We start from the raw sequence: 12327 nt of genomic DNA, 5'->3' as shown, positions 1-12327 counted from the left end.
CTGGTTTGGATTCATTTTAAGGAGAAGCTTCAACCTACCGAGCTTTCAAATTTGGAATCAAGATCTCATTAAAACAGCCCTGCTCAGAATAGTGCTCCTGGTTGTCAAATGACAAACTGAACAGAAAGCCTATAGGAACAGGGCAAGAGACCCACAAAAGTGATTCAGTTTAGTTCTAAAAATACCCATAGGCCAAAGGCTTGGCGGGGTGATGGGTGAATCGCATTTTATTTGAAGCAGTTCACCCATCCCTAATTACAAGATGACATTCCAGCTCTCCAAATAAAACAACTGAGCATAACACAAGGTCCCCTCAATGTCACGGTTAATGCATTTGGTCTACGTGACTTTTGAGCTCGAGAGAGCTGCGGGGTTAAGCAGGTTGGAGTGTCTCAGCGGGACGAGGAAGACAAGGGCAGCGGTCTGGAAGCCCTTTCAACCCTGAGGACCCTTGGAGGTGGCACACCAGTTCACTTAATATTCCTACTCAATCTCTGGCTTTGGGGGCAGGAACCCGAGTGGCTATTTTTGTCCCGTTCATATGGCATTCAAAAATAAGCTCCCATCAGACAGAGAAGTAGATAACAATTGAAGATAAACTGGGATGTTAAAGCAAAAGACCAGAACTGGTAAACTAAGCATAAACAGGTAAAAGTCATGGCCTTTAGATCTAGATTTTGAGCATTTTGTAATCTGGCTGTACTCAAAGAGTTGATCTTGCTAGCAGACGGGAAAGCCCAGCTTTGAAATTCAGAGGTACATCTGGATTGAGAGATTCAGATACAGGATTATTATTCAGACTTGCCTCTAAAAGGTAAATTGGATAGTGTTCATTTCTGAGATTGGTTTATGCTTCTAATTATTAGCACATTTAATAATCGGGGGGGGTGTTCCACTCCAATCAGTGACAAAACCCAAAGTGGGTTCAGTGGCATTATACACTGGGCACCTGCATGCCAACAGAAGTATTTTTCAATCAGTGGAATCACAAGTAACTGATACTTCTGGAAACAACTAGTCATCTTTTCAAGTACAAGTTGTTGGGGTTTTTTACAAGCTATAATTTGGAAATGAAAAGAACACACATTTTTGGAAGCCATCGCTGCCAGGAAGAAGTCAGAACAAAACCTATTAAATGGATGCAACGATAAACACTGCAGTCATTTTGGAAATACATTCCAAAGAATAGTCATCAGCTAAAGGGTTTTTCCCCCCCCTTCTCTTTCTTTTCACTGGTCTTACAGCTTGTAGTAAAAAGAAACACCTGTGAAAACAAACACAAGCGTGATTATATATTCAGCCCCAGCAAAATCATATATCCCTTGCTAACAAACGCAGTGCTGAATGGAAAATGAAAGCAGGAGGTCAGCAGTGAGTGACGGCCATTGCTGTTTGCCATCAAATAACAGTGCAGCACCAAATCGGGTTTCACCACACAGGTGGCCGTGTGCTGAGAAAAAATAGTCATTTAAACTGGCAAGTCTGACACCGTTCTTGAGAGGTTTACAAAAACGGAAGAGAAGTGCATTGGCACAAAAGCCTGCCTACCAGCCAATGCTCTTGAGTCATTCTGCTTTCAATTAAGGTGAAGACAACATGAAGCAGCAGCCCTGGGAAGCTTACAGCAATGATTATGCTGTCATGCTTGGCCACATCCAAACCACTGTCCTCCAGATGTAGACGAGCCGCATGACAAGTGTACAGCAAAACGTAAGACCGTTTGGCCTGTGGTTTTGTTCTGGGACTCCAGGTTCAACCCCTGCCAGGTTGGCCAAAAGGACTGGAAATATTTCAAGATCCCCTTGAGGGAAACCCTCTTTCCAACAAACCCATGTGCAATGTCTGGGTTCAAGAGCTTCAGAGGGGATGGCGCAAGGCATCCGAAGTTGATCCAAACTTCAGAAAATGGTTGCAAGGACCACAGTAAAGCCAAAGAAGACAGCTGTACACAGCTCTGTACCCAATACCTGTTGCTGCCACTGATCACCTTCAAATCAACATTTATAGAGCCTCCTCTCACAGTAAGGGAGGGAGACATTTGCAATAACCCTCTAAGGAAGGAAAGATATTTCCCACGCCTGCAAATTGTCTAAGGGCAGGAGCGGGGGTGAGAGATTAGAGAGGTGATCCGTACCTATTCCCCATCCTTCCCAAACAACTCTTGGAGAATTCCTCTTGAGAAGGGGCAATTTAGTAGTGTCCACAGCAAAGTGCAGGGACTTGTATTCTGAACTGCCCTTAAGCAGACTGCAAGAATTGGGAGTCTCTTTACCTATATACACCCATCAACATCAACTGATGGGAGACTATCTTCCAGGATGACCCCAAATAAAGGAAGCATCTTCTGCAAGGATCTCAGTACTTTGAAACCTCATGAGAACAAAAGGAAACAGAAAAGCAGGGGTGGCAGAAACAGCAGGTCATGGACTGAATCAAGAATCCAGAGCCCCTCACCCCGCCCAGACACACATGCCCAAGTTGCAACAGAACCTGCCCATCCCAGATTTACCTTGTCAGCCATATTTGGACCCAGAGATAAGACAATCATGGAAGACTATCATCCTCAACTGCAAGGGATTGCCAATGATGATATACAGGCATACCTCAGGGATATTGCGGGTTCGGTTCCAGACCACTGCAATAAAGCGAGTCACATGAATTTTTGGTTTCCCAGTGCATATAAAAGTTATGTTTACACTATACTGTAGTCTATTAAGTGTGCAATAGCATTATGTCTAAAAAAACAATGTACATACCTTAATTAAAAAATACTTTATTGCTAAAAAATGCTAACCATTATCTGAGCTTTCAGCGAGTCGTAATCTTTTTGCTGGTGGAGGGTCTTGCCTCGATGTTGATGGCTGCTGACTGATCAGGGTGGTGGTTGCTGAAGGCTGGGGTGGCTGTGGCAATTTCTTAAAATAAGACAACAATGAAGTTTGCTGCATCGATTGACTCTTCCTTTCACGAAAGATTTCTCTGTAGCGTGCAATGCTGTTTGATAGCATTTTACCCACAGTAGAACTTCTTTCAATAGTGACATCAAAGATCACTGATCACCATAACAAATATAATAATAATGATGAAAAAGTTTGAAATATTGCGAGAATTACCAAAATGTGACAGAGACACGAAGTGAGCAAATGCTGTTGGAAAAATGGCGCCGATAGACTTGCTCGACGCAGGGTTACCACAAAGCTTCAATTTGTAAAAAACGCAATATCTGCGAAGCGCAATAGAACAAAGTATGCCTGTACACTGAAAGGGGTATGATTTTACCCTCATTAAAGACTTCAGGGTGGGGGTCATGTGATAACTTTACGTTTATAGGCCCTTTTTCATATAACCATCTGAGATTACAAACATGGATAATATTTTCCCAACATGCTGCCAAAAAACTGACCAGAGGGATGAAGTAACATGGCAAAGATGACACACAATTCTATCACGTCTGCTTGGAGTTAAGTATGAATTATTTCTCACCCATGAAATGAAGTGCCAACCTTTTTCTCAATGTAAATCACAATCATGTCCGCAACGCCCTGCGATGAAATCTGACGCTTACTCATTCTACACATAGACAATGCTAAATATGACTGTACATGTTCTTTTCAGTGGGGAAGGACACTGGTCAATGTATGCTATATTTGGTTTTGCTAATTCCTGTTCATTTTCCATTCCAAAAGCAACACCACAACCAGCCTTTGTGTTGCTTTGCATTAGCTAATTTTAATTGCAAGTGCTAGTGAATAAGTCTCGAAGTCACCCAAGGGGTTAAATAGGATTATCATTGTTTTTATACTTTTACGTTTATTTTCATGGATACATCTTCATTTTTCAGTCAACTAGTAAATAAGCACATGGCTCATAATAAATTATTGCTCTGTGAAATTGTACGATAGACTATAAATTGCCTGAAGGTCAATTTCTCTTTTAATGAAATAATGAACCAAAAAAGAGTAATTTCTAATGTCCATGGCCAACATCAGTCAGAACCATTACAGGGCAGCATGACTAATGCGTGTATGATGGAATTGAACCTGACAGAGCGCTAAGTCACCAATCCTTTAATCGGATTCTGCATTTTGCATTTCAAATGGGCAGCTTGTTTCAGAGTAACATGATTGGCAGGACAGCTGCACGCCTGAAGCCACCAACAAATCCAAAATAGGGAAGAGTCATGTGCCACTTTCAAAAACTGTGGGGATAATTTGAACCGAAAGCTGAGTCTTTGAGTCTCCTTATGCACCCAAGTGAGCAAAGATGTGAAGGCAAGTTGCACGCTTTCCATTTCCGTCAACAGTTTCTTGAAAATATCAGGCTTTTCATGAGCGCTCTGGAAAACAGAAGCATTTATTGGGAAACATAGTGCAGTAATAGATGCTTTATAAACTGTGAAGAGATAGCATTCCCATCCTGCTTATCCTGGGCAACAACAGAGCCTACCTCAATACTAATACTAATTGCCAGCTGCAATTCCATTCTCTCCCTTCCTCTGACCAAGATAGGAGCGCTTTAACAGTCCCCCTTCTGTAACCAATGCAACCAATGAAAATCATGTCCAATATTCATCCCATTACTCTCTTTGCGCTGCCTCAACCCCACTATGACTGCCCAACAGGTTATCATTTATTAAATGAACAGGACAGTGTTCTGCATCTCACAATTTTATTACTCTAGCGTTTCAGGCTATTACTCTTTCTACAAGATGCGCTAAATCAAACAGGAATTCATCCAAGGAAGTCCTATGGCCTGCACTATACATGAGGTCAGACTGGATGATCTATGATCATAAAATCTTACAATCTGAGTTTATGAATATCACTGTACTTTTAAAAGGGAAAGCACCCAGTATATCTGCCTTTAAACGAAATATGCAGGAAGACTGAACCCATTTCAAATACACTGCTAATTTAATGGGAGTAGAATTACTGACAGTTTGGCTACTATAGATTTCACTTAGACCCCAAATGACTTTGAGGCACATTGATGAAAAGTTACATACACGAGCAGTCCCACTGAAATCTGTGGGACTGAGTAATTACTCACCTGTATGAATGACATGCTCACAATCTGGTTCCTAAGTGTTCATTTCCAAACTTCAGTGGGATTTTCAGATGCACCAGGCCTGCAGAGCTGAGTCCACAGAGAGAACTAGCAGCTATCACACCCTATTGTGTGAATGAATTTCATTTCAGCAGCTAGACAAATTATTTAAGGTAAATGCTGCAAAAGCCACCCCACCCCATGCTATTTAATTTGGTTCCTAAATGAGGTTCCTTCACATGTGGCCTTCGCACATAACCTCTTCTCGTCTGAGTTTTCAGAGCCTTGGCATTCTGTATCTGAAAATAACTTTACCATCACAATCAATACCACTATGAATAAAAAGAAAAAAGTGTCTGACGCACAATATCCAGTTCTGAGTAATCTTCCTGGTGTAGGAGTTGTTTTTAAGTGGAGCACCATAGTTCTGCCTGCATTCATCTCTGCACTGTGGTTCACAACCTTGCAAGCCAAATGGAACAAGTGACTAAGGGCATTGGAAAACCTGCCAATATTTGGGGATGGCACTTCCTTAACTTTTGAAGCAAATAAAGGAGCAGAGGCCTGGCCCAAACCCTACTGATTCCAGCAAGTCTAAATGTACTTGCATGGCCTTTGGATCAGGCCCTTAACATTATAGTAATGGATCACTGAATTTGTCTGTGGGGTAAAACATGGCCATCTGCACCTGCCATTTCATTTCTAGAAAATGACAAGGAAAAAGACAGCGTGCTATAGGATGCTACTCCAAACTCAGGGACTGTGCCATGAACATTGAGCTGTTTTGATCCTCCACAATGGTTTTCACATCACTATGCCGGAATCAGGCTGGTACATTGTTGTATGCAACCCTTGGGCAAGGTCCAGCATGGTCACAATATGTTCGTGGCAACCTCCTTCGGTAGGAGCTTCTTTACAAATACACTACGTGGCTTCATACCAGAAGGAATCTAATAGAACATATTCCACAATATACTTGCTAAACCATTCTTCTGAAGGTCATGTTTTTTCCATCTCATTGTGTTTGAATCAGCCTCTGGTAGACAGACATATTTATTGTGATACAGTGCCACAATGGGTGAAATAAGGGCAATGCTTTGGCCTTTACCCAGAATTTTCTGGCTTTCAGTTTTTAAATGCTGAAATGGCTGCGCTGATTTTTGCATAGGGCAAATAATAAAGAGGGATTAAGGAGTACTAATGCATGAAAAGTGCAACCACACAGATTCAGTGTTTTTTACCTACTGATTTTTACTCGCAGTGGGGGGCCGTGCGGGGATCTCTTTGCTGCTGTGAGCTGCATGCTGCCCTTGCGATGCATCCCGTGTGTGCAGCAGCAAGGGGCACAACCCTGCACCACCGCCCGTGGTGCTGCTGCTGTGCAATGGACATGTCACCAGGGCAGCATAAAGCTTGCAGGAGGAAGGAGATCCCCATGCAGCCCCGCAGTTCTCTGCAATGCCGGCTGCAGTGGCCCCAGGGAGGACAGCAAGGTAGGAACCTGAGCCCACAGCAGGCAGCCTGTGCCTGCCCTGTACACAGAGCTGGGGGGGCATGGGTCCCCTCTGCCCCCAGGAGTGTGCACAGTGACAGGGAGCTGCTCTCCCAGCTCCCCAGACGAGCTGCCTGCAGCCCTGGGCCATGCATTGAGGCCCCAGGCCCCAAGCACCACCTGGCTGGGCAGAAGCCCCAGCCCCACCTAACTCCCCTCCCTCCCTATGGGGGCCTCAATCCCCCACTCCCCAATTTACCTGCAGGAGCTGCTCTCCAGGCTGCCTGGGGCCATGTGCATATCCATGCACATGACGCCTCTGCCTAACCACCCTCCTCCCGCTCCCTCCCAGCCCCTGCAGGAACTCTGCCAGCCCGCAGAGGGCTCCTCGCAAAAGCCTGGGTTTCTCCGCTATATGGAGAAAACTGCATTTGCCTCCAGTAAGGGTAACATTGTGCCCATTTTTCCGTGGGAAACGGAAAACCTGGATCCCTGTACATGACGCATAACATGCTACCACCACTTGGCCCTAATAGTTGCATTCAAAAATACTAAGGGAGGAAAGACCATTCAAAGAAGAGATATCACAAACCCTTTTTTCCTCTATGGGGTTTAAAAAGTAGCCATTGCACACTGAACCAACCCCCGCCCCATGTGATCAAATACTAGCCCTTTCAGCATTCAAAAATGCCATTTTTAAAGGAATTACAAGAAAGAAATCCAACAAAAAGGATGTGCCAAGATACTAGATCATTTCCCTCGGATCATATGCCGTTTAAATAAATGAATCAAAACCCGGCAATATTTCTAACCTTTTCAGCTGGATGGCCTCCATCACATAAACTGTGTACTGCTCTCCAGCTTACCCAGTGTTGGGGGAACAATCTAGAATAAAAATCCACCTGCACTAATACTAGGAGGTCCTACCAGGCCTTTTTTCCATTGCCAGTTTCTATGATTAAGTACCAGCCCTAACAGCAAGACGTGACCTCTATTCCCCAGCACTCTATTCACCTCAGCGAGATGTGATACTCGGAGCCCGGCAAGGATCATGTAAATACTATTAAACCATGAACAGCAGAAGCAGCAAACAAATGCTCAGCACTTGAAATGCTTTTGAAGCCACCGGGCCAAAATCACAGCTGGTGCAAGTGGGTGCAATTGGACCAAAGACAATCCGGCCAGTTAATTTTCCACCACTGCCTTCCCATCTCCCCAACACAAGCATGAGGAGTATGATGATTGGGGGATACAGATAAAAGAGATCGGGAGATATGTTCCTATTTCTCATCTAACAGCATTTTTAATGGCCAAAGATAAGAAATATGTAAAGTGGCATGGGATGCAGAACATTGAGCTTGATAATTGTTTCATTCTTCTATCAGCAATTCTTAAATGGCAACTGCACGGTATTGAGGCTCTTCAGTACTGCCGCTCTCACACTCTCTCCCTTGCCCTCTCTCCCATGCTTGCCTTGCTGAAGTACATCATTCACTGGAAGGACGTGAAAGTTGCTACTCCTGAAGTGACACCGTAAGACAAATGAGAACTCTAGCATACACACAAACCTTCATTACTAATGGCTAAGCTTGTTATAACTTATCACAATATCGCTCTTTCCTTTGCATGAGTTCAGTGCTAAGGCACACTTCTTTCGTTGTCACTGAAGAGAAACGAACCCCAAAGTGTCAGCCACAGACTGGCAAGAACAGTGGGCTGCTGACATATGCACACGACCATTTTTATGGCAATTAAATTCATCCGCCTCCCAGACTAAGTCTCTCTCCCCTACACTGCATCACATTTCTAACCGGTTGCTTTAGTTAAGACAAAGCTGCAAACCCCACAGGCAATCTCGAAAATCAAATACAGCACAAAATACACCACCTTTACATAGATCACTAGGTGTATCATATATATACGTACACGTATGCAGACGTATCTCAACGGCATGTATGTGATGCACTGTTTTTAAAGGCCACTTTATGCTGCTCTGAAGAAACTGTCAAGTCAATACAAATGTAATTTATACCCACCTTAAGCCCCTTTACATTGGGCAGCGGTGTAAATCAGAATTAAGCCCTTTCTTGGTAAATACATAGAGATGTGGCTATTATTGACTGTTTTCAGTTTAAGTTTTGCATGGATGGGGAACAAAACCAACTCCTTTCCTCAATTTAACATCCCCCTGGCACAAAACATGCAGTTATTGACATCACAGCGGGATCTGTGATACAGAGACAGTAATTTAACAGGCTGTTAATGGGTTACATTTTCTGTTGGGCAGGGAAGGAGAGAACTAGCATTACAATTCCTAATGCTCCCCAGTCGAATTCACACTTCAGTTTTATTCTTACCTTGCTATTACAATTTACTTTAATCTATGACACAGTGTGGGGTGTTTTTCTTTGTTGTTCCTACGAAAATGAGCTCAGTGGCTGGCTCCTTCCAATTTTTTGGCTTGTTTAGTGAGTGGACTCACATGGTGCAGCCATTTGTATGATTGGGGGGTTGTTGGTTGTTATTTTTACCCAGGAGGCACTTGCACAGCAATAGAAACCCCTACACAACCTGAAGCCACTTGATGTATATGGATATGTGGGCAGGCTCAATGCCACTGCTATTGTTACTCAGCTTGCCAGTAATTGGCACTTTACCGGTTTGGGAAGCATATGCATGGGGGAAGAAGGGAAGGTGGCTTCCTTTACGTTCTGGTTTGGTGGAGTTATTCTCTTGTTCAATTTTATATGCTTAGAAAGTCAAGCAAACAGCTTCAGGATTACAAATTCTTTACAGACCTTTACAGACTACAGGAAGTAGTTCACAGCACTTCCAGAGCCAATCAGGGTAACGGCTTTAGGGTAATGCTGCAGAGCAGAGCTAATCAGGATAACCCCATTAACGTAGTGCCAGGGAGCAGCCTCACAGCAAATGGAGTATGATGCTACGTTCTTCCATCCTCAGTCCAAATCCTTTTGCTGCCATTTGAAAAAAAATATTCAGGAAGGTATGCAGCAGCATGTTCTACTTTCACCGATGCCTAGAGATAAAAAGTGAAATAAACCCGGGTTAAATTACATGGACAATAAAAGATTCTGGTGCTGCACATAACCACTGAAGCACTTCTGGAAAATGTATTCACTGTGCATTAATTTGTTTCGCTACTGAAATTGTTCAGACATGTGCCCATCCTGCTATTGGATGCTTCGGCTTTGCCTGCAGGCATACGTGAGTTAGCAGTGGAGGGGATGTCATGGACCCAGGTAGCACAGCTACCGACATGCTGCTGCAGCTCCACTGCTTTTGGCACCTGACCTAGGTCAACGAAAGCTTGCCCATGTATGTGTCACATGTACGCAGGCTCTGATCACATCACTCAACAGAAGCCTAAATGAACTCTTAGTGTGGGGGTATTTGATCTAATTGCCAGAGACTGGCCAAGCGTTCCCTGTTTGATCACAATCCAAGGCACAAGAAATATCTAGTCCCTGCATTAAGGACCTAGACAAACACCAATGTGATCTGCATCAGTCTTGTACACCAGTATAAATTACAATGCTGTCCAGAACAAATCAATTATTCCAGGGTGGCTGTTTGCAGTCAGCACTACTGAAGAGCTTTGCCAGTAGTTTGTAGCAAATAAAGATAGCTCCAGACCTACAACCCTTATACCAATGTACCCAACTAATCTCGGTAGTTGTACCCCTAATTTTTTCTGGGTAATTCTGCAAATTTCTACTGGTTTATGGCTGCACATCATGTGTCTACTTGTTTAAACCAGTATAAATAGCAATTTATACTGATTTAAACAAGTAGACACACAATGTCTACTTGCATCAATATAAGCATGCTTTTTATATAAGCCTTGTGTCAAATGCCGCACTACATCATCCACAAACTGAAGGAATTAGGTTAAAATAGACAATCTGTGTTATACATATTGTTGGACTACCCGATTGTAATAATCTCTTTTGGACCTGCAGTCCATTAATCTATTCAGTTTCTTTCAAATATATTAAGTTTTTGCTCTGATGCATGGTGAATAGCCTTTATAATTTTTCATCCTTACCATAATTCTCATCCAAGTCTCATCCAGATATTTTCCCCATTTTGTTTCAGGGGTTTTTTTTTACTTCATAAATTATCTCCTTTGAGCTGCGCAGGTTAACAACAGTTTACGGAATAAACTCTTTCTTCTTCTCACTACCGAGTGTGCTACCTATTCATTGTAACTCGGGAATAATTATAAGCATGCAAGAACACAACATGTCTACTGCAGTTTATAAACAAATAATGAGATTTTGCACTTACCTCCTAAGTAATTTTAAGATTGGATTGCTCAGCTTTTAATTATAATTGATTATGTCCAATTTTCCCCGAGTATTTAATCCCAAGATTCAGCTCAGTCATTCCATTCTGACTGACCTTGACTACACATAAGATGCAGCCCTTGTTGCTGAAATGGAATAAAATTGGTTCCCCCTTTTGAATGTTTTGAAAGATTAGGTGTGAAATTACAGATTGAATATCAAGCCAAGCAATTCTGAGGTCGAGAAAGTTAAAGCTGTTACATCAGAGCACTCGGTGTGTAATCATAGTACCAGTGCATTAAAGACTTGGACTGCATTATCTTTAATCCACAAGGCAATTGGCTTTGCTAGAGAAATGGAGAACAGAATAGGGAACGCAACAGTAGCTGCTTGGGGCTATTAAGGAAAGTTGCTAACCACAAGATAACAAATTCATGTCATGGATTAAGTACGAGTTAAGAGAAAGGAAGTAAAGAGTAGACATAAGTGGGCCAGTTTTCACCTCTAAAGAAGTTTGTATTTAACAACAGACCAGGAGAGGGATTGCTCTGAGGAGCAGCTTTGCTCAAAACTACCATTACAGGGATGCTCCAAGATCAGCCTTTCATTAAACTAGTCAAAGGTTGGCAGGGGAAGGGGAAGCCTGGGCAGACTGAGGCCATTGCTGGCAACTGTTCTACAGCCAGTGAAAAGGGAGAGGTAATTGTCTGGTGCATTTACATAGAGACATGAGCCAGCTATACAGGAGCTGGCTACTATGCCTACTAATATGAACCAGCTCCAGCTCATTTACCCTGTCTAGAGGAGGCAACAGAATCCACAAGTCATCGGCAAAAAAGCAAGAATTGCATGCAGTGTACAACACAGGGGAGCCCTTCTCCCTAGGCCCTCAGGCAAAAGAAACCATACCTTCTCATATACAACATGCCCTCAAATAAGACCCAAGCCTCATTTCTGAAAGGCAGGCCGAAGAAAGAAAGATCTTTCCTTGACCGCCTCTCCTGGGGAGGGCGGTGTGGGGAAGAAAAAGTAACCACAGCCAGAAGCTAGGGAGCCCAGCACACTGTATACCCAGCTTTACTTTTGCTTCTCCCTGCCTCCATTCTCCTCCACCTGCAAAGGCAGAAACTGCTATTACTATTGTAATGTGATTATAACATGCAACCTAGTATCATGCAGTGGAATGGGGGGGAGGAAGGTGCGTGTTGTATGTAGACAAAAATATGGTATAATATAAAATTTGGGGCACCGTCATCTGGTCAGCTTGTGTTAGCTCCAAGAATGCCAACTGGTATGAACTCCTCAGGCTACTATAGGTGCAGAAGGAGCTTTCGGATGCCATTGGATTTAAGCTTGATCTTAGAACCAAATTGCTCAGCACAGCGAAAGTGGAGGGACTTCTGCTCATGCCCAAAACAGATCTTCAAGGAACTAAAGGACCTTTAAGCTCACAGATCTGCAGTGTTTATGGAGTCTGGG

At 43.2% G+C, this 12327-nt stretch overlaps 1 long non-coding RNA gene across 1 annotated transcript in view; it reads right to left on the bottom strand.

The window, feature by feature from the left end:
• Positions 1-3740: 3740 nt before the first annotated feature.
• LOC149858091 (uncharacterized) overlaps positions 3741-12327 on the bottom strand; it is a 293765-nt gene continuing 285178 nt past the window's right edge. Inside the window, exons 8-10 of the long non-coding RNA XR_016443801.1 lie at positions 9337-9578; positions 5050-5171; positions 3741-4336 (exon numbers count right to left, since the gene is read on the bottom strand). This is a non-coding gene — a long non-coding RNA (uncharacterized LOC149858091). The remainder of the gene's footprint in view (positions 4337-5049; positions 5172-9336; positions 9579-12327) is intronic.

Source organism: Crocodylus siamensis, chromosome 8 (genome assembly GCF_052110815.1).
Source record: "Crocodylus siamensis isolate JL-2025a chromosome 8, ASM5211081v1, whole genome shotgun sequence".
In the NCBI taxonomy this organism is placed as follows: domain Eukaryota; kingdom Metazoa; phylum Chordata; order Crocodylia; family Crocodylidae; genus Crocodylus; species Crocodylus siamensis.
The sequence above is the reverse complement of the archived record's forward strand: the minus strand, read 5'-3'. Positions and strand labels throughout refer to the sequence as shown.